The sequence below is a fragment of the Cygnus atratus genome, chromosome 5 (genome assembly GCF_013377495.2).
Source record: "Cygnus atratus isolate AKBS03 ecotype Queensland, Australia chromosome 5, CAtr_DNAZoo_HiC_assembly, whole genome shotgun sequence".
Lineage (NCBI taxonomy): Eukaryota > Metazoa > Chordata > Aves > Anseriformes > Anatidae > Cygnus > Cygnus atratus.
Window position 1 is genome coordinate 46570967 of NC_066366.1, and position 19123 is coordinate 46590089.

Consider the following 19123-nt stretch of genomic DNA (forward strand, 5'->3'; position numbering starts at 1 on the left):
TTAGTTCTGATTTATTTCCTATATACATAAGAGTCTATTTGTTTACTTCACCAGTGCTACATACCAACATTCTTGTCATCCTCTTTCACAGTACAACTTAATTTTATCATGAATTTGTTAGTCTAAGTTAACCAAAAATTGTCTATAACTATCTATAACTATCGCTGCCATTGAAATGTGATATTTTCATAAACTAGAGAACTAAACTCATTTCATTTCATTCATTGAAAGAGCATTCAAATTTAAGCATATAATTAAAATTTTCAATTCTTTAATCACGTTTCTCACACAAAACCTTGACTTGAGGTAATATTTTGTTTTCCATAAATTCTTACAGTGCAGCATAACATTTCTGTAGCTATCTCATATGTAACTGATGTGTCTTTATCACTTCCTATAAATGTCCCCCTCCAAATATATCTAAAGTCAATGGAAAGAAAAAATATTTCTTTAGAAATTCATTTTCTCATTTCCCGTTGATTTAGGAACCTAAGCATTTGATTAATGCCACTTCAGATTGATATGGAATAGTAACACTACTCATTTAACAATTTTTTTTGTTATGTTTTTGCCCTGTAAAGCTACTGTCTTCAGTAGCTTACTTACTGTCTTAAGGAATTAAGATGGATGTTATCATTGCTTCTAGTCACCTGAAAACTCTTATATATACCTTTGTGAAATCTGAAGCTTTTATGTCTGCTGTTTTTTCTCGACTTAACTTTTTTTTTTTTTTGCCAGTTTTTGCAGCTATCCTAGTTTTAGCCACACTTCTGCACTTCTGCTTTTTCTTTTTCTTCCTTTGTAGCAGTGTTTTTGTTTCATATGCACTACCCCACAGGCCTACAATGAGGACTGGCATTTTGCCTTTTTTTTTTTTTTTGTCAAAGTGCTGTCTTGATACTGCCATCTCCCTTCACATTCATGGAAGGGAGGCTTAAATACAAAAAATATATATTTTTTGAAAGTAATAATAATTTTGGAGTTAATATAATATAAGGGGGCAGTCCTTTTATCTTCCAGGGAGAGATTAACATTTACGGCAGGACTAAACAAGCACATGCACTTATACAGCTACTGAACCACGTGGCAGCCACATTAAAATGAGTCAGGGAAGCATAGAGTGCTTAAAAGGAACCTTTCAGGGTCACTTTTCCTTTGCATGTTATGCTCAGCTGAGTTTAATGTGATCTCAGGAAAGCAACCAGAGTGGTACAAAGGAATAAGTGGCAGACTTTAAACAGTGAAAATATTCACGTATGCTGTTACTATGAATGCTTTTTGACAAGTCTTTCTTTTGAGGTCATAGTAGTGGGATAAAAGGGGTGGTTACACTCTTGTATATCCAGCAGTCTTTAGTCAGTGAACTTGGATTTGCCTCAGACTTTTAAACCCTTGGACCTGTAAAATACACAGAAATTTACAGGAGTTATAATTGTTTACTAGAGCATATTGCTATTTTCCTGCATAAAGAACTGCCTGTGGAAAAAACACCATTTGCTGATAATTACTTTAGAACCATAACCTTTTCCAAACCTTTTTTCCCCCATTTTGAAGAAAAATTGGTATACACAGCCACAGATGTTAAGAAACCTCATGCTGACAAAAGGCAATGATGTAACACCCTCAGTCACCTATATGTCTGATACAACACCCATAGGTAGCTGAAGGTGTGCTGCAAATTGGAGGAGATGATGGGATGTACAAAGAGTGAAAACCTTTTGTACCTGACTAGAGGTAATGCAACAATTTTTAAAGGATTATCTCAAAAAAAAAAAAAAAAGTTTCAACCTAAAAAGAAGATATCAGCTGAGAGATATAATACTGTAGTCTCAGAAATTCCATTTGCAGCATTTGCATGAGAGAAGACCTGTAAAGAGCAGAATGGAAGGCAGGAGAGAATAAATGTAAAATCATCACAACCATGTATGACAAAAATCCAAAACTATATTTCCACTAAATAAATAAGCTACAGGAGAACTACAAACATGGAGGGGGGGCAACGCTGTTTTAGAGCTTTGTAGAGCAAACTATCCTGAAGAAGGAGTTACATGTAATGCTAAATATAGTGCATCTGTTCTCCCCAGTAAAGTGAGAGAGTGGAGGTACATACAGGAAGGAGGAAACCTGAGGGTCCGGTATGGTCCATAGGTGTGATGGTTTTAATTTTAATTTTAATTTTAATTTTTTGTTTCTATGGGGTTGAGAGGGTGATATTTGTAATTAATTGGTTAACCCTTTCTTTTCTATTTTATAGCAAAGAAACTTTGACAAACATATAAGCTACTAAGCCCAGAAGCAAACTTTGATACATTTTTTTTCTGGTTCCTTTCCACCTTCCATAGGCATTTCTGTTGCATGCATTTCACATGTGACACTAAAGCTGGTTGTATGTTGAGATGGGCGAAAAAACATACTGCTATAGATATGTAGGTTTGGCTCTTGATGTACTAAAGAAAATAAGACAGATTGTGGAAAAAAGGCAAGTAGAATATAAACATTAATCAGCATTTATACAAAATAGTGAGTTACAGTTCAAAATATATGGTTTCACTTATTTGTAACCCTCTTGAATGGAGAATGGAAAACTGGAGTTGAAACAGAGAGGGGCTCATTGACTTTGGCACTCAGATCTGAATCTAATACAAAATCTATCTATGGACAAGAAGGGGAAAAATCAAAACTGGAACAGGACAAAAAACATAAAAGCAATTTAACTTCAATGAAGACTTTTTTTTCCTTTCTTAACATCATCAGATAAATTCCTCCTTTCATAGTTGTCCTAAAGAATGTATTTTTATTGTTCTATATAATTTCTGTTATATTTAGCTTCATTAAAATTACATGATTTTCAAAGAATAAGATTAATTTGAACTCATGTATTTCAAAGCTTCACAATGCCAATTAATAGAACAGAGTAAAAAGTATATTTTTGAAAGGAGATCTATTTAATTAAACACTCTTATAAACATACGCCTATTGTCTATTTTAACATTCCTCTCAATCAATCTAGTTTGTTGTCTCTTTAACTGAAGATGCCGAATTCATTAAAGATGTTGGATGAAAAGGGGTAAGAAGTGGAAATTTGTGCAGAAGTATAAGAAATATGTATTAGGAAACAAATTAAATTTCCTTGTGAAACAAGGAATTCAGTTAACTAAGTTTCCTCCTACCATTGAAAGCCGAAGCTCTTGTTTAATAACATTGTAATTCATTCATGACATTGTAGAAACCAACTTTAAAGAGAAAAGACTTATTTTTTAGTTACATATCTTCAGAAAACTGAAGTTCTGGAGGTTTCTCTCTTCAAAAATCTGGATTATACATTGGAATCCACTTTGGAAATACTCTCTGGAAATAACATTCTTCAAAGTCATTAGACATTCTCTTATTTCATGGCTTTCCTGAAGGCATAAATGCTATTACAGTGCTGTCCTAGAATCCGATTTCTCTGCTTACAACACTGTCTACACACTAGCCTGCCCTTTAAGTCTGCTCTGGTATTGCCACCTTACGATATAACAAAAATCCACTGCGTACTTGGATCATCCTCTTCCATGAAATACAGATACAAATCTGACAGTCTGGCTCCCACTGTTTTTCCCTCTGTCTTTCTGTCCTGGTTTCAGGTAGGACAGAGTTAATTTTACTCCTAGTAGCTGGCAGGGTGTTATGTTTTGGATTAGGATGAGAAGAGCGCTGATAACATGCTGATGTTTTAATTGTTGTAGAGCAATGCTTACACCAAGCCAAGGACTTTTCAGCTTCTCGCTCTGTCCTGCTAGCGAGCAGGCTGGGGGTGCAGCAGGAGCTGGGAGGGGACAGACCCAGGACAGCTGACCCAAACTGGCCAAAGGGGTATTCCATACCATCTGACGTCATGCTGAACAATATATAGGGGTGGCTAGCCGGGGTGGGGGGGCCGGCTGCTCGGGGATAGGCTGGGCATCGGTCAACGGGTGGTGAGCAATTGCATTGTGCATCACTTATCTTGTACACATTATTACTATTATTATTATTATTATTATTATTATTGTTATTATTTTTCCTGTCTTAATAAACTGTCATTATCTCAACTCACAGGCTTCACTTCCCCGTTTCTCTCCCCCATCCCGGAGAGGGAGGGGGGAGGGTGAGCGAACGGCTGTGTGGTGTTTGGCTGCCAGCCGGGCTAAACCACAACACTTTCCTTCAGAAATTTCTTTCTGCCAGCCAAAAATCAATACATACATATTTCACATCTCTTCATCACTATATGTAAAACTTTATATGAGACAATGACAAAAGTTTTTAGCATGTTGCTTTGTCACCCTGGCAGGAAGTCTCACGAATAAGACACTAACAGGAACACAGACACTACTGAATATTTCTGGGTTCACATGGTTCCAAAAGGTTGTAACTACAATCAGTGCCAATTTAAACAGACTAAAATCTATGTCTTTGCCATCAAGAGAAACCTGGCTTCAAGTGCTTAATGTCATGCATACCAAAATTATAAATAATATCATATATAGAATATATAGATAGAAAGCAATCTTCCAGCTTTGGTGTTTTACAAGATTTTATGGTCAATATCAATATTCCAGATATATCAGTCAGAGCCAAATTTCAGTATCTTTGGCCAATGAGGCAAGAAAAGAGAAATTGGACCAGACCAGACTTTAAAAGATTGAATAAGCTGATTGCTGGGTATTTATTGCATGGTTGTGCTATGTATGCTAATACAGTGATCTGATACAGGAAACCAGGAGACACTACTGGCTGTAGATGACACACACCATCAGATGTAGACTTTGAGATAAGTGAAAAATTTCAAAATCAGCACAGCCCGTCTCTGATTCAGAGCTGCACACAAGCAAGATCCCATACTGTTGTGTACTGCTGGCTTGCAGCTGTCCTTAATACAGATCTGTCAATTCTATTTGACCACCACAGAAAAAAACACAGTCTGAGTATTTCTACTTACATATTGAGGAGCGAAGGCCTTTCCAGACATCCATGCCCAATCATGAACATAGCCGCTGATTAATTAGACCAAATACTGTAGCAGAAATTTCAAAAGTGTCAGACATATTGTGAATGCAACACAATGGATCTTTTTGTAACCAATTACTCTGTTGGAATTGTTCAATTTTCTGATATGACGTTGGTGTTGTATTGATACTTCTTCCACTTAAAGACTTACTTAGAAAGCGTGAGACAGTGCACAAAATGGCTTTACCAGTCCCGCTCATCAGCCTGTTTTCTTTTGTATTGCTCCTTCTACTCAAACCCTTGGAAATCTATCCCTTCTAAATCAGACTGATGAAATCATTGTAGTACCTTTGTGTGAGTACTGTGATTGTTTCTTTTTGTAGTTGTAGGGGATGTATTACAAAAGTATTACAAAATCTTGCCTGTATATCAAAACTCTCTCTGAATAAATCATATGATAGATCTGGATAAGAAACAAGTATTTCCACGGAGATTTCTTCTAATGGTGTCTTGATACATGGCATGGGGAAAAGGTAGCACTTATTTACTTTCAGATACAAATACAAAGCTGTGTGTTTTCAAGATTCCCCATGGTGTGTTTTCAAGATTTAATGGCTTTTTTAATTACCAGGCAAAGACCTCACTCACTCACTGGAGATAAATATCCATGGTGGCCTACAAAATCACCTAACCATTAAAGTTAGTGCTTTGTACAGGCACAGTTTCGAAGGAAAATAAAATAAAATAAAATAAACCAAAAAAACATGTAGTAATACCTTTGCCTGAGCCTCCTCTCTCTTCTCACAGCAACTTCCTTGTTTGTATCTGAAGTTCAAAAACATTTTAAACCTTTTATATGTCATTTGCCTTCTGTTCCTGAAGTGACCCTCTGTTTTGTTTTCCCTCTTTGATAGGAGGAAGGAGGGCAGGTGACAGGAGCAGGGAAAGGGTAGAAGAAAGAATTTGTTTACTCCTGGAAGGGAGACTTGTAGTGAAAAAGGTTCTTGTAGCCTGAAAATGTATGTAATGCAGACCAATAGGAATGGATATATACAGCAAAACAGTTGATGTTGAGAGCCTAATACCGAAAGACTTTGTACTTTGACATAGTTTTAGTCTGTTGCTGTGAACATCTCACTTATGGTAGAGTTCAGCAGGCATGCTAATGGTTGTGTTTTCCTCTTTACTCTCTTCTGAAAGGCATCCATCCATGCTCTCTGAGACAACCCCCAGTGCAAACCAAATTATCATACATTTGTTCAATTCATTGACCAGGATATTCATTTCAAAAATGCATTCCCTGATCAGAACTATAATGTTAATGTCAATGCAACTGCAGTGTTGTCAGCTGAGAACCCAAATGTGGAGGGAGGGAGAAGTGAGAAACATTAACCTTAATTTCTTACTTTTTTTTTTTTTTGGTCTCACCTGATTCTCAGTAATGGAAGTTCCAAATTATAACCTTCCTTTTTCTACTTTTTTCTCTCCACCTTTTCACTCCCCTTCCAGAAGGAAAAGAAGAAAGTAAGAAAAAGAAAGGAAGAAAGAAAGAGAAAGAGAGAAAGGAAGGAAGAAAGAGAGAGTAAGGATGGGCGGGGGAAGAGAGGGGAGACAGAGAAAGAGGGAAGGGGAGGAAGAGAAAGAAAGAGAGAAAGAAAGGGGGAGAGGGAAGAGAAAGAAGAAGAGAGGTGGAAGGGAGAAGGAAGGAAGAGAGGGAAGGGGGAGAAGAGGGGAGGGGAGGGAGAAGGAGATCAAAGGGGAGGAAGAAGCAGAGAAGGAGAGAGGGATGGGGAGAGGGAGAGTGGGAGGGAGAGTGGGAGGTGAGGGGGGAGACAGAGAGGTGGGGAGAGGGTGACAAAAAGAGAGGTGTGGAGAGAGAAAGAAAGTGAGGGAGAGGAAGAGAGGGGGTAGGGAGAGGGAGGGGGAGAGAGGGAGAGGCAGTGTGGAAAAGGGGGAGAGGCAGGGCTGGGAGAGGGGGAGAAAGAGAGAGAGGTGGGGAGGATGAGGTAGAGAGGGAATGGGGAGAGGGTAAGAGGGGAGGGAGGAGAGGGGAGGGTGAAAGAGAGAAAGAGAAAAAAGAGATAAAGAGAAAGAGAGAAAGAGAGAGAGAAAGAAAGAAGGAGAGAAAGAGAGAGAAAAAGAGGGAAGGAAGGAAGGAAGGAAGGAAGGAAGGAAGGAAGGAAGGAAGGGAGGAAGGAAGGAAGGAAGGAAGGAAGGAAGGAAGGAAGGGAGGAAGGAAGGAAGGAAGGAAGGAAATAAGCTTTTCAGTCTTCCAAGACTGGGAAACCTGTCAGCATTTGCACCTTTAGTTGTTATGATAGAACTCTAAACAATGTAATATTTCTTCTACATTAATAATGCTTATTTTTAAATCATAAAATCTTTCAACATCTGTGCTATAAAAATCAGGGTGAGATTAGAGTAGTAAAGAAAAAGGCATTCTTTAGAAGAGTGGAAGATGAACTATGTAATCTGCTATGAGAACATATTAATCTGTGAGCTCTCAGTTGGCCCGTTATTGAATAGAATATTCCCTGAGACAAAACATTTCTTTTTAAGCATGGAAGTTTCAGAGCTGTCTAGCAACATGAGGACTTGCTGTGAGTTCTGTTTTTAATAGCCTCAGAAGAATGGTGTCATTTAGATCAGCTTTTAACCTGTTTTTAAATTGCCATTTTATTACTTTTGGTGACATTCTAGAGGCATGAAATTACCAAATCACATTAAGAAAAGATGGTAGGTGGAGGGAGGAAGCTAGTTAAATAACACTAGAAAAAAATAAAAATAAAAGAGAGTCCTCATCTTTAACAGTCAAGGACATGGCTATTAAAAACAAAACAAAACAAAAACACTATTTTTTAAACACTGTAAATGTAAATAACTGCAGACTCTCTGATGACATAAAATAATTTATATAGAGAGACTGAAGTTTTGCTTGCTTTTTTTGTGTGTATACATACATACATACAAAAAAAATAAATAAATGTAGATATATGTACCTGTGAAAAAATATAGTAAAGATTTTACACATATAGGGGAATGACTTTCAAAATATGCTTAATGAATGCTATAAAAAGAAAGGGATTTGGCAGATAAGCCTTCTTTTTCCTTCCATTTAAGCAGTAAATCTGTTTGATTTACAGTACTGGTACATGTAGTGCATAGTGTAATCATTTGTTTCTTAGTCATTTTTGCTAGCGACACAAATACCATTGCTAAAGACAGTGGCTTTCTCAAACATGCTCAACATTGGTACAAATCTGTGCCCTCTGAATTTCACCGGCATATCCTCAATAACTGAAATTAGAACTTTTCTGAAAAAATATGGAAACTTCAGCTACGTAACAATAGCAGAGATGGATCTTGCAATAAGTTATTTGAAGATAAACAGCCAAGTCATGGTCAAGTTCTTAGTGTGTAAAATGACTCCAGGATTCTTAGTTTTAAGTAATTTCAAGGAAATTTGTTGTTGAGTAAAACTTGATAATGATATAGGAAAAATAAATAAATAAATAAACATTAAAGCAAGTTGCAGAAAAGACAATTCCTACGGTGGAAAGGTACTAGAACTTTTCTCTAAATAGCAACTTCAGTAAGATTGTAGGGAATAATAACAAAGTTGATAGAAAATAAAACGGTCTTGAGATCTCCTTTGAGATTCCCCCAAGCACATAGAAACAATTATATCAGATTACTTTACAAGGCATCAGACGCAGTAATGCTTGACAGTATTCATGTGCCTGGAAGTGCAGAAAGCCACCACCTGTTGTCTTAACAAAAAGATTAAATTCATATATTATAAAGACTCAGCAACTAGGAAGTATGATGCAAGTTCAAGATGAGTTGTAAGTAGTATATGCTTGACAATGTGCTGTAATCACTGGTAATCCTGAATTTATTAGGCTCTCCTCAATTTCTAGTTGTTTATGTGTCTCTTTGCTTTCTCTTTTTCATCTCTATCAATGCAAATCACAATTGTTGTAATTCTAAACTGCTATAAGGAAATTAAGATGGTTTATTTTGAAACAAACTATTTTAATTGAAGAACACATACAGTATGATAAGTCACAGATCATCAACTCTGACTGCTCTAAAAGAATGACCTCACTCACCTCTATTTAGCAGGCTTGTGTACCATTCCCTCCAATTAAAATCAGCATCTCCTTTTAAAGGCACTTTCAGTATGCTTCAGGTTTCCACAATATCCCTGGATTAATCAATAGAAATTGCCAGTATGTTACTAAATCTGTAGCTACAATATAATTAATTTTGAATGAGAAATGATTTCTTTAAGTGTTGCCAAGTGTTATACCCACACTGTGCAAGGGTACATAGAGTAAACACTCATTTCCAAGTTCCAAACCTGGAGATGTCTCCTCAGAATTACTAGGTTTTGTTAATGTAAATTTATTACACCTTTATTGTGCATCCTGTTCAAGTAAGATTTACATCTTACAAGCTGCAATGTTATTGAGAAAAAAAAAGAAGGAGGGACGCAGAAGACTGGCCAAGAAGAGGTGTAAAACTGGATGAAATATATACAGTGATAACACAAGGAATAAAATTCCTATTTTTTCTCTCTTTTCTTTTTCTTTGTTTCTTGGTTTGCTTGCTTGCTTCCTTTGCTTTACCCTCCCCCCCTCTCCCCTCCGAGCCCCAGTCTTCATTAATTTTATATAGAGGGACATTAAAGATTATGCTGAATGTCAACCAACATTGTTTCTGTAGAAGTGTCCCAGTGTTCTTGGAGAAGGTAGGTTTTCCAGATAAAATTGTATATTACTTAGTGATGAAATAAGCCATAATAAATAAATAAATAAATAAATAAAAGAGTTCCCTAAGTGCTAGGTCCACTCCTTGGAGTAAAGAGGAATATATAAGACTTATTTGCAGATTGCATCAGATTGTATGTATATTGTTAATAACAGGAATTTCTGTTGAGTACTTTATTGAAATGCATATTAAGTTTCACAATCTATTTACAGAACAAAATTAGCAATAGAAGTTTATTCTCTAAGATTTTTTAGCTTTTGGGAACTGTAATGATAGAATACCATGGAGTTTCCACCCACCAAACTGTCTTGTTTTGCAGGAACTGTCATTTATCCTGTATAATCTCTGTATAATTTCTACTTTTCAAGCTAAGTTATACCTGGATATAAAACACAAACACATTTTATGGAAAACTTCATAAATGTAGAAGCAATGATTTGTGAAGAATGGATGTTTACTTTCAGATCTCAATTTTTCAATCTTAATTCAAAGTAATTAAAACTGGATCATAGAGAGACATGTCTCCTCACCATAGACTGTTTGGATGCCAAATGAAATCTCAACTTTCTATTAACAGCCTTTCCAGCTATAAAGCTGCTCAATAAAACATTTTTATAACAGAATAATATTTTTACATCAACAAAAAGATATATATTTAATATTTATCATGTGCTGAACTTTTTGCATTCAGTCTTTCCAAACAAATTCAGATTTGGTCAACAGTCCTAGGGGCAAAAGATACAACCAAGTAAAATAGGAAATGTTTACAATCAAAGCTATTATGAATTTTTAATTAAATGCAGCTGCTGCTTTTTCCTTCACCAATAATGACATTGTGCAGATCTTCATTTAGAGAAGATCTAAGTATGTTACCCTGATGGGAAACATACTTAAAGACTCATCAGCTAAATGTTAAAGTAAGCTGGCTGGTGATCTACAGATTCCATTGCTTATTCTCCACTACAGTTTTACATTGTGATGTCATACATCAGTGTTAAAGAGGTGGCAGTTAACTGCATTGAGAAACACGTACAGTAATTTGATTACTTGAAGCAGTCACACTTTGAAGTTCAGATCTAAGACAGAAGCACCACAGGGCTAGATGCTGTATAGAGACATGGAAAAATCCAGTTCCCAGAAGTCTGCATGTACTGAAGGGGAAATATTCACTCTCTGTGTATGTGTTTGGAAACGAGGAGGCAGAGACGGGTGATTTTCTCTTTACTCTTAGTTCAGTGGTGTATTTCTACTGTTATCATAGAATCACAGAATGGCTTGTGTTGGAAAGGACGTTAAAGATCATCAAGGTCCAACCCCCCTGCCATAGGCAGGAATGTCACCCACTAGATCAGGTTGCCCAGGCCCCCATCCAACCTGGCCTTGAACACCTCCAGGGATGGGGCATCCACAAATTCTCTGGGCAACAACTTGTTCCAGTGCCTCACCACCCTCTGAGCGCAGGATTTCCTCCTAACATCTAATATAAATTTCCTCTCTTTTAGTTTAAAACCATTCTCCCTTGTCCTATCACTATCTGTCTGAACATCCCCAGATCTCTCAGCCTTTCTTCATAGGCTCCAGCCCTCTGATAATCTTCATGGCCCTCCTCTGGGCTCACTCTAATGGGTCCACATCTTTCTTGTGCTGGGGGCCCCAAACCTTGTCCAAATGGGGCCTCCCAAGGGCAGAGCAGAGGGGGACAATCACCTCCCTCGACCTGCTGTCGTTGCCTCTGTTGACGAGGCCCGGGATATAGTTGGTCTTCTGGGCTGCAATCTCACACTGCAGGCTTGTGTTGAACTTTTCATCCACTAGGACACCCAAATCCTCCTCTGAGAGCTGCTCTGAGTTCTTCACCTAGTCTGTACTCATGTCCAGGATTGTCCTTATCCAGATGCAGCACCTTGCACTTGGATTTGTTGCATCTCATTAGGTTCACGTGGGCCCACTTCTCAAGCTTGTCCAGGTCCTTTGGATGGCACCCCTTCCTTCTAAAAAATATATTGCACCACTCAGCTTCATCTGCATCATCTGCAAACTTGCTGAGGGTATACTTGATCACACTATCTATGCCTTGATAAAGATATTAAATAGCACTGGTCCCAAAACAGACCCCTGAGGGACACTGCTAGACACTGCTAGTCACTTGGACATAGAGCCATTGATCACAACTCTCTGGGTGTGGCCACCCAGCCAATTCCTTATCCACTGAATAGTTCACCCTTCAAATCTGTATCTCTCCAATTTAGAGCTAAGGGTTTTGTGTGGGAACATGCTAAAGGCCTTACAGAATACTAGGCAGATGACATCGGTTGGTCTTCCTTTGTCAACTGATGCAATCACGCCATCATAGAAGGCCACCAGTTTGGTAAGGCATGATTTGCCTTTGATGAAGTCATGCTGGCTATCTCGGATCACCTCTCAGTCTTGCATGTGCCTTGACATTTCTTCCAGGAGGATCTGTTCTCTGATCTTTCCAGGCACAGAGGTGAGGTGAGGCTCACCAGTCTGTAGATCCACAGGTACTCCTTTCCACTCTTTCTAAAAATGGGAGTGATGTTTCCCTTTGTCTGCTTAATGGGGACTTTGCCTGACTGTCATGGCTTTTCAAATATGATGAAGAGAGGTTTGGCAACTACATCAGCCAATTCCTTCAGGATCCTGGGATGCACACCATCAGATCCCATAGGTGGTTTCAGACATGCTCTTCATTTACAGGCGAAAGGACTGTGCCCCTCCAGACCCTGCCTAGATGTTCAAGGGATTGAGAGACACAAGAGGTCTGAATGTCAGTGAAGACTGAGGCAGAGAACTTGTTGAGTACCTCAGCCTTCTCCATGTCTGTTGTTACCAGTTCTCCCTTCCCATTTATCAGAAGGGGTACACTCTCCATGGCATTTCATTTCTGGCCAATGTGCCTATAGAATCCGTTTTTGTTATTCTTTGCAACCCTTGCCAATTTCAGTTCCATCCGTACCTTGGCTTTCCTGATTCCATCCCTACGCTGGACAGTATCCCTGTAATCTTCCCAAGCCATGTGTCCCTGTTTCCACTGCCTGTACATTTCCTTCTTACACCTCAGTTTGACCAGCAGGTCCTTGCTCAGCCATGCCAATTTCCTGCCTTCCCTGCTTGATTTCTTACACATGGGGATGGAGAGCTCTTGCACTCTAATGGGTCCTTAAAGAGTTGCCAGCTTTGATCAGTTCCTCTAACCCTAAGGACTGTTTTCCAGGAGATCTCATCCACTAGGTCTTTGAGTAACTAGAATTTTGCTCTTCTAAAGTTCAGGGTCCTGAATTTTTTCTTTGCAAGGCCCATATTCCCTGAGATCATGAAATCAACCAGGGCATTGTCACTTCAGATGAGACAGCCTCTGTTCTTAACCTCGTTAAATGAGTTCACCCACACTGGTGAGCACCAAGTCCAATAATGGTTCTCCTCTGGTTGGTTTGTCTAATACCTGAGCCAGGAAGTTATCCTCGATGTACTCCAGACGTCTTCTGGATGCTTACAGCTTGCTTTCCCAGCAGACATCCAGGTGGTTGAAATCCCTCATCAGGATGAAAGCCTGCGAGTGCAGTGCTCCTTGTAGCTGAAGCAGGAAGGCCTCATCATCAGGCTCCCCTTGATCAGACAGCCTGTAGAAGACCCCAACCACAAGATGTCCTTTATTGGTCCAGTCCTTAATTTTTACCCACAAGCTCTCAACCTGTTTGTGGCTGTTTCTCAGAGGCATCTCTTTGCAATCTGTCAATTTCTTAATGTAGAAGGTGACACCCCTTCCCTGCCTACCTCTTCTGAAAAGCTTGTAGCCCTCAACTGCAGTGTTCCATTTATGTGATTTTTCCCACCATATTTCCATGATAGTAATTAGGTCATAGTTTTCTAATTGCAATGTGGTTTCCAGCCCCTCCTACTTGTTTCTCGTGTTGCAGGTATCAGTATAAAGGCACTTCATTTGGACTAATGGCTGCATCACCTTTTTAGAGGAGCTCTCCCTAATTCCTTTGAGACAAGCCATAGATATTTTCTCAGTGCTTCCTAAAGTATTGGTGTTCCTTGATTCTTCTGTGTCACTCAGAGATACATCCCCTTTCCCTGCTGCACCTAGTTTAAATCTCTTCCAATGAGTCCAGACCAGAATACTCTTGCTCCATCTAGTCAGCATCAACCCAGCTGGTGTCATGCCCGGTTTCCCAAAGGTGTGTCCAAGATAGTACATCATAATATACTTGGAAAAAAAAAAGTACTTAAGGGTTGAAAGATTACAACAATGGAAGGGCAACCTAGTTAGCAGTGAGTATTTGACTATTCAGCAGAAATTTGATGTAATAGCTCGTGTTGTTCCCTGAGGCTGTAGCTGGTGGTGACACAACCTCATAAGTGTAAGAATGTGTTCTGGTTGAATAACTAAGCTGCCAGGTAAAGGATGTTGGAAGCACGCTGTGTAGCATAAGGGGAAAAAATGGAAGGTTGTTGTTTATTTATTTATTTATTTATTTATTTTTAAAGACTCAGAATGTGCAGAAGAGGAATCAAAGACTTACCTCCCACAGGAATAGGGACTGACAGAGGCTAGATTCAAGATATGTGGACTTCCTCATTGGTGAGAGCTGAAAGATGGTAAGTTCTGGACACCAGAAGACCCTGGCAAGAAGAGTGGAGAAACAAGGGTACTGGCTTTGTTTAGGCAGAAGAATATGACAGTAAAGACAGGTGGTAGTGAAGAAGGAAAGGAAGTATGAAAACTTTTCCTGGAAAGTGACAGAACAAGTGGTGCATAGTGAAAGGACAAGAGAAAACAGTCACAATTTGCAGTAAATGAATACTTACATGAGCTGAATCTGGTGGACATCAGGATGCAGAGGATTTCTTCTTCACAGGCAGCTAAAGCCATCTCTATGAGGCAGTAAAACTCAGGGGTCACCATCACCCTGTCATTATTCCTCTGATCCCTACTGGGTATTTCTATTTAATCCGATTAGCCTTTTTTCAGATAACCTCCCATTGAACATAAAAATAAAAGTCTTCACAATGAGAGGGGGGAAGCACTGGAAAGAGTTGTCCAGAGAAATTATGAAATCTTCCTCACAGGATATCCTCAAGTGTTGTCTGGAAGAGAAGCTGAGGAAGCTGGTCTAAATTTGAAGTTAGCACTGCTGAGCAAGAGGTCAGAATACCTGACCTCCAGAGACCTCTTCCAAACTTTTTCCCTATTTCTGCAAAAGTGGCAGTTTGTAGCAGTGATTGTGTACTGAGAAGGGAAGTGTTTGATTTATACCTTATCTTTTCAACCCTATTGAATCAATTCTGGAATATAATAAACTGCAGTTAAGTGCAAACCTGTAGTGCCTGAACTCTTTATTACCTGATTTCATAGTGCTACAGTCACTCTCTCAAAAAAGTGGACTCATCAGTCAAACAATAATGTTTACTAGTGCATAGCATGCTGTAGAGCTCTAATGGTCTTTAAGTATCAAAAAAAGCCATAAGGAATAGTATTGCTATTATCACTGAGGCACAATACCGGGAGAGGCTGCATTATTGAGAGGTGAGCATAGGCTTCCTCTTTATCGCTTCCCTGGTTATAAACTGATGCAATCTATCACAATTTAAATGCATAATTTCAAAATGTAGTGGCCTCTAAAATGATTGAAAGTCAATGAGCTAATAGTGGCATCATCTTGGCTCTCACATTTGTGCACAGTCTATGGCCTGCTTGCTGCAAACAGAGCTGTGCTTATATTGCTCTTAGCCCCTGACATTATATTGAGAGTACTGAGAGTGCTGAATTAGAAGCTGGAAATGCCCAGCAATACAGGTATGAAGAGCAAGTACAGGGGCTCTTTCAGGAACTCAGGATTAACAATCAGAAATCCTAATGAAAACTGAGAGCTTTTTTTTTTTTTTTTTGATTGACTGTATGATGATAAAGCAACTTGACCACTCCCCAGTTGAATTGTGCTGAACCAACTCTGTTTCTATCCAGGAGAAAGGAAAAGTAAAACCTCCTTTTGGAGAACTTAAATGTAATTCATACTGTCAAAGCATAGGGCTGTGCTAGCTTTAATTTCTTTGTTTTTTGTTGCTTTCTTTTTTTTTTTTTTTCCTCATTCATGGGCATATTTTTTCTTTGTTTGGTTATTCTCTTTTTTCTTTTCTTTCCTTTTCTTTCCTTTCCTTTTCCTTTTCCTTTTCCTTTTCCTTTTCCTTTTCCTTTTCCTTTTCCTTTTCCTTTTCCTTTTCCTTTTCCTTTTCCTTTTCCTTTCCCTTCCCTTCCCTTCCCTTCCCTTCCCTTCCCTTCCCTTCCCTTCCCTTCCCTTTCCCTTCCCTTTCCCTTCCCTTTCCCTTTTCCTTTCCTTTTCCTTTCACTCTTGACTTTTCTTTACTTTCTCAGTTGGAAATAGCTAAAATTTGAGAATGACTTTCCTCCTCTTTCCCTCAAATCTTTTGTGTGTGTGTGTGTTTTTTCAGCATGCCGAAGTTTGTTCTTAAAGAGGAAATCACTAGCTTTTGTCTTAATTCCTTTTCTCCATTTCTTTACACATACACCCTCTGCAAACCCCCACATCACTTAGAAGATGCCTTTTTATTCTCTTAATATTCTTTCTCTCCTGTGTTTCTTTGGAGTTACAAAAGGTATCGATGAATTGTTTAGCGTTACCAAGTGCTTTTTTTTGCCTGAATGCTTGGTTCTTATACACTAGGAAAATCAAGATAAGTTTTGTATTTGAAAATTCTGGGAGTATTTTAGAACTGCATCACTTTTGGAGGGGAAACAACAGTAGGATGAGTTCAGTCAGTGGTTCTGATCTAATTCTAATACAAACAACAGTGAATGGAAGTATTTCAAAACGATTATGGCAACATTCACATTTCTTCTTCTCTGGTTTCATTAACCAGAAAATTAATGAATTGTCAGCCTACATCCTCACACCTGCTGCACTACCTGGTTATCCCAGGTTACCCCTCCAGTGTACCACCCTACCTTTTTTTCTGAAATATTTATAAACCTAACACTTTATTCCAGACAAGTAGATGCAGTTACCTACTGTCATTCCTGTATGGTTCACATTACTGGCAGTGAAGAACAGATCTTTTCTTTGCTCTCTCAAGGTCACTGATCTGGGCCCTCTCATTAAGGCACGGTGCAGGACCTTCATTCTTTTTCTGTAAGCTTGGCTTACAGCTCAGCGTGGCTTATCAATATACACAGTTACCCTGTCGGATAGGAAAACTTTTGACCTCACCACTTACAGAAAGGCCATGACGAACAATAACTAAATGGCACAATTAAATGTCTATCCCTTCACTGCATCTAACACTGTATTTTTCTCATATCTTAATTACTAGTCAACATTTCTGGTAAAATTCCAGAAGGTAATATATTTTTTCATATTTAGTTGCCCTGAATTACAGGTACAATAGGTACAGAGATTCTTACTTTTTTGATCTCTGATATACATATTCTAACTATTTTCCATGTTACTGAAAAAAAATACTAACATATTTTATTGCATTACCAGGTGAAAAAAATGATCACTATATTTATTTAATCTAATATATCTCTAATTCCATTACTATTAACCAAAAAGTTTTAGATACTAATTTAACGAAGCTTTATTTGAATTAGAAAAGTTTAAATGTTAGTCCTTAATTGCTAAAACTGTAATAGCTCTGATTTTCAAATTCTGAAGTTCACTAGAGGAGTGATTATTGAAATACAGTAAATGATAGACATTTGAGGGTCCTTGAACAGTGACCCTTCTTCACTGTATTGAACATATTCAAACGAGAATCAACTCTGGGAAATACAAATCTAGATTTCACAGTTTTGAAATTACAATTTTTATGCACAATTTTATCCATTGATATAAGAAAGGAAATTCAAGTTATCTTAGCCTTCCGCTAAGCCCTTCACCTTAGCCCTTGCTTAGCTATCCCATATGTTTGTATGCAGTTTCCAAAAACAAAAACAGTTTTATATATAAACTCATCACTGCTATTAAAAAGCAGAAGTAGATAGAAGGGAGAAGTAGATCTTGTAAACTTTCCTTTCACAGTCTTTCTTAAGTATATTTAATGCTTTACTGCTTGTCATTGACCATGGGAAATTCTCAAAACCAGAGCAATTTAAATAAAAGAAAATGGCAACAATGGAAAAAATGGAAAGAATCTCTGTAGAACAAAATGAAAAGACTATGTAATAATTCCAGATTTCCACATCTCAAAAATTTACTAGAGAGAGAGTTTTCATATCAGTTATACAAAACATCTGATAGTCTTGCCAAAACACAGCATTTCTCATTCACAGAGAAAGCAGTTTACTGTAAAGAATTTAGAAAATTCGTGAAGATACCTGTTCATGAGCTGTTTTGCCCATCTCCTATAAGAAATCTTACAAAAGTTTAAGTTCCTCCGTTCTAAAATAAATCAGTAAAATAATAAAAAGGAAAAAAAAAAAAACTATTCAATTTTAGAAAAGAAGTTAGTGGTTCAGACTACATATCATAAGCACTGCTTCAAAATTTACTTTGTTTATGACAAGAAAGCAGAAAAGAGAAGTTAACAAAAAGAATATAACCTGTGAACTCTCATGGAGATCCATGCAGTTTGAAAAGAACTTGCTGTGTCTTACCAAAAAACCAATAGACTAACAAGAATGTAATTGATACATTTCTAAAGAAAAATACTAACACCATCTTCATCATAAAAACTTTCATAACTTTCTTCAAAACTACTTCATTTCCTGTACCAAACTGCTTCCAACACTGACCTGAACATCCAGAATTTCATTAGTGTAAAAAGACCTTCAGGTGCTCTTTTTCTCTGTAAACCTACTGAATTTATTTTTTTTTTCCTTTCTCTCTTAGAGCTGGTACATATATTGGCCATACAATTGTGGAAGAAAAAGAAAACCAAGATACAGGTCTTAAGAAAACTGACTTTCTGGAATCAGAAAGTGTAGTGCAACGAATTATTTATATAGAGTTTTGCTAATTTCCGAAGTGTTCATGAGTCATGAGTTTGGAAATATTTCATTTATTCACTGTTGTGGTTTAGCCCGGCTGGCAGCCAAACACCACACAGCCGTTCGCTCACCCTCCCCCCTCCCTCTCCGGGATGGGGGAGAGAAACGGGAAAGTGAAGCCTGTGAGTTGAGATAACGACAGTTTATTAAGACAGGAAAATTAATAACAATAATTAATAATAATAATAATAATAATAATAATAATGTGTACAAAATAAGTGATGCACAATGCAATTGCTCACCACCCGTTGACCGATGCCCAGCCTATCCCCGAGCAGCCGGCCCCCCCACCCCGGCTAGCCACCCCTATATATTGTTCAGCATGACGTCAGATGGTATGGAATA

General features: G+C 38.1%; 1 long non-coding RNA gene across 1 annotated transcript; it reads right to left on the minus strand.

Annotated features, from left to right (window-relative positions):
* Positions 1-793: 793 nt before the first annotated feature.
* LOC118244588 (uncharacterized) lies at positions 794-14648 on the minus strand. The gene is made up of 5 exons (XR_004777588.2): positions 14581-14648; positions 14295-14394; positions 9084-9178; positions 4964-5038; positions 794-1398 (listed from the first exon to the last, which is right to left on the minus strand). It is a non-coding gene; the product is annotated as an uncharacterized LOC118244588 (long non-coding RNA).
* Between the last annotated feature and the right edge of the window lie 4475 nt (positions 14649-19123).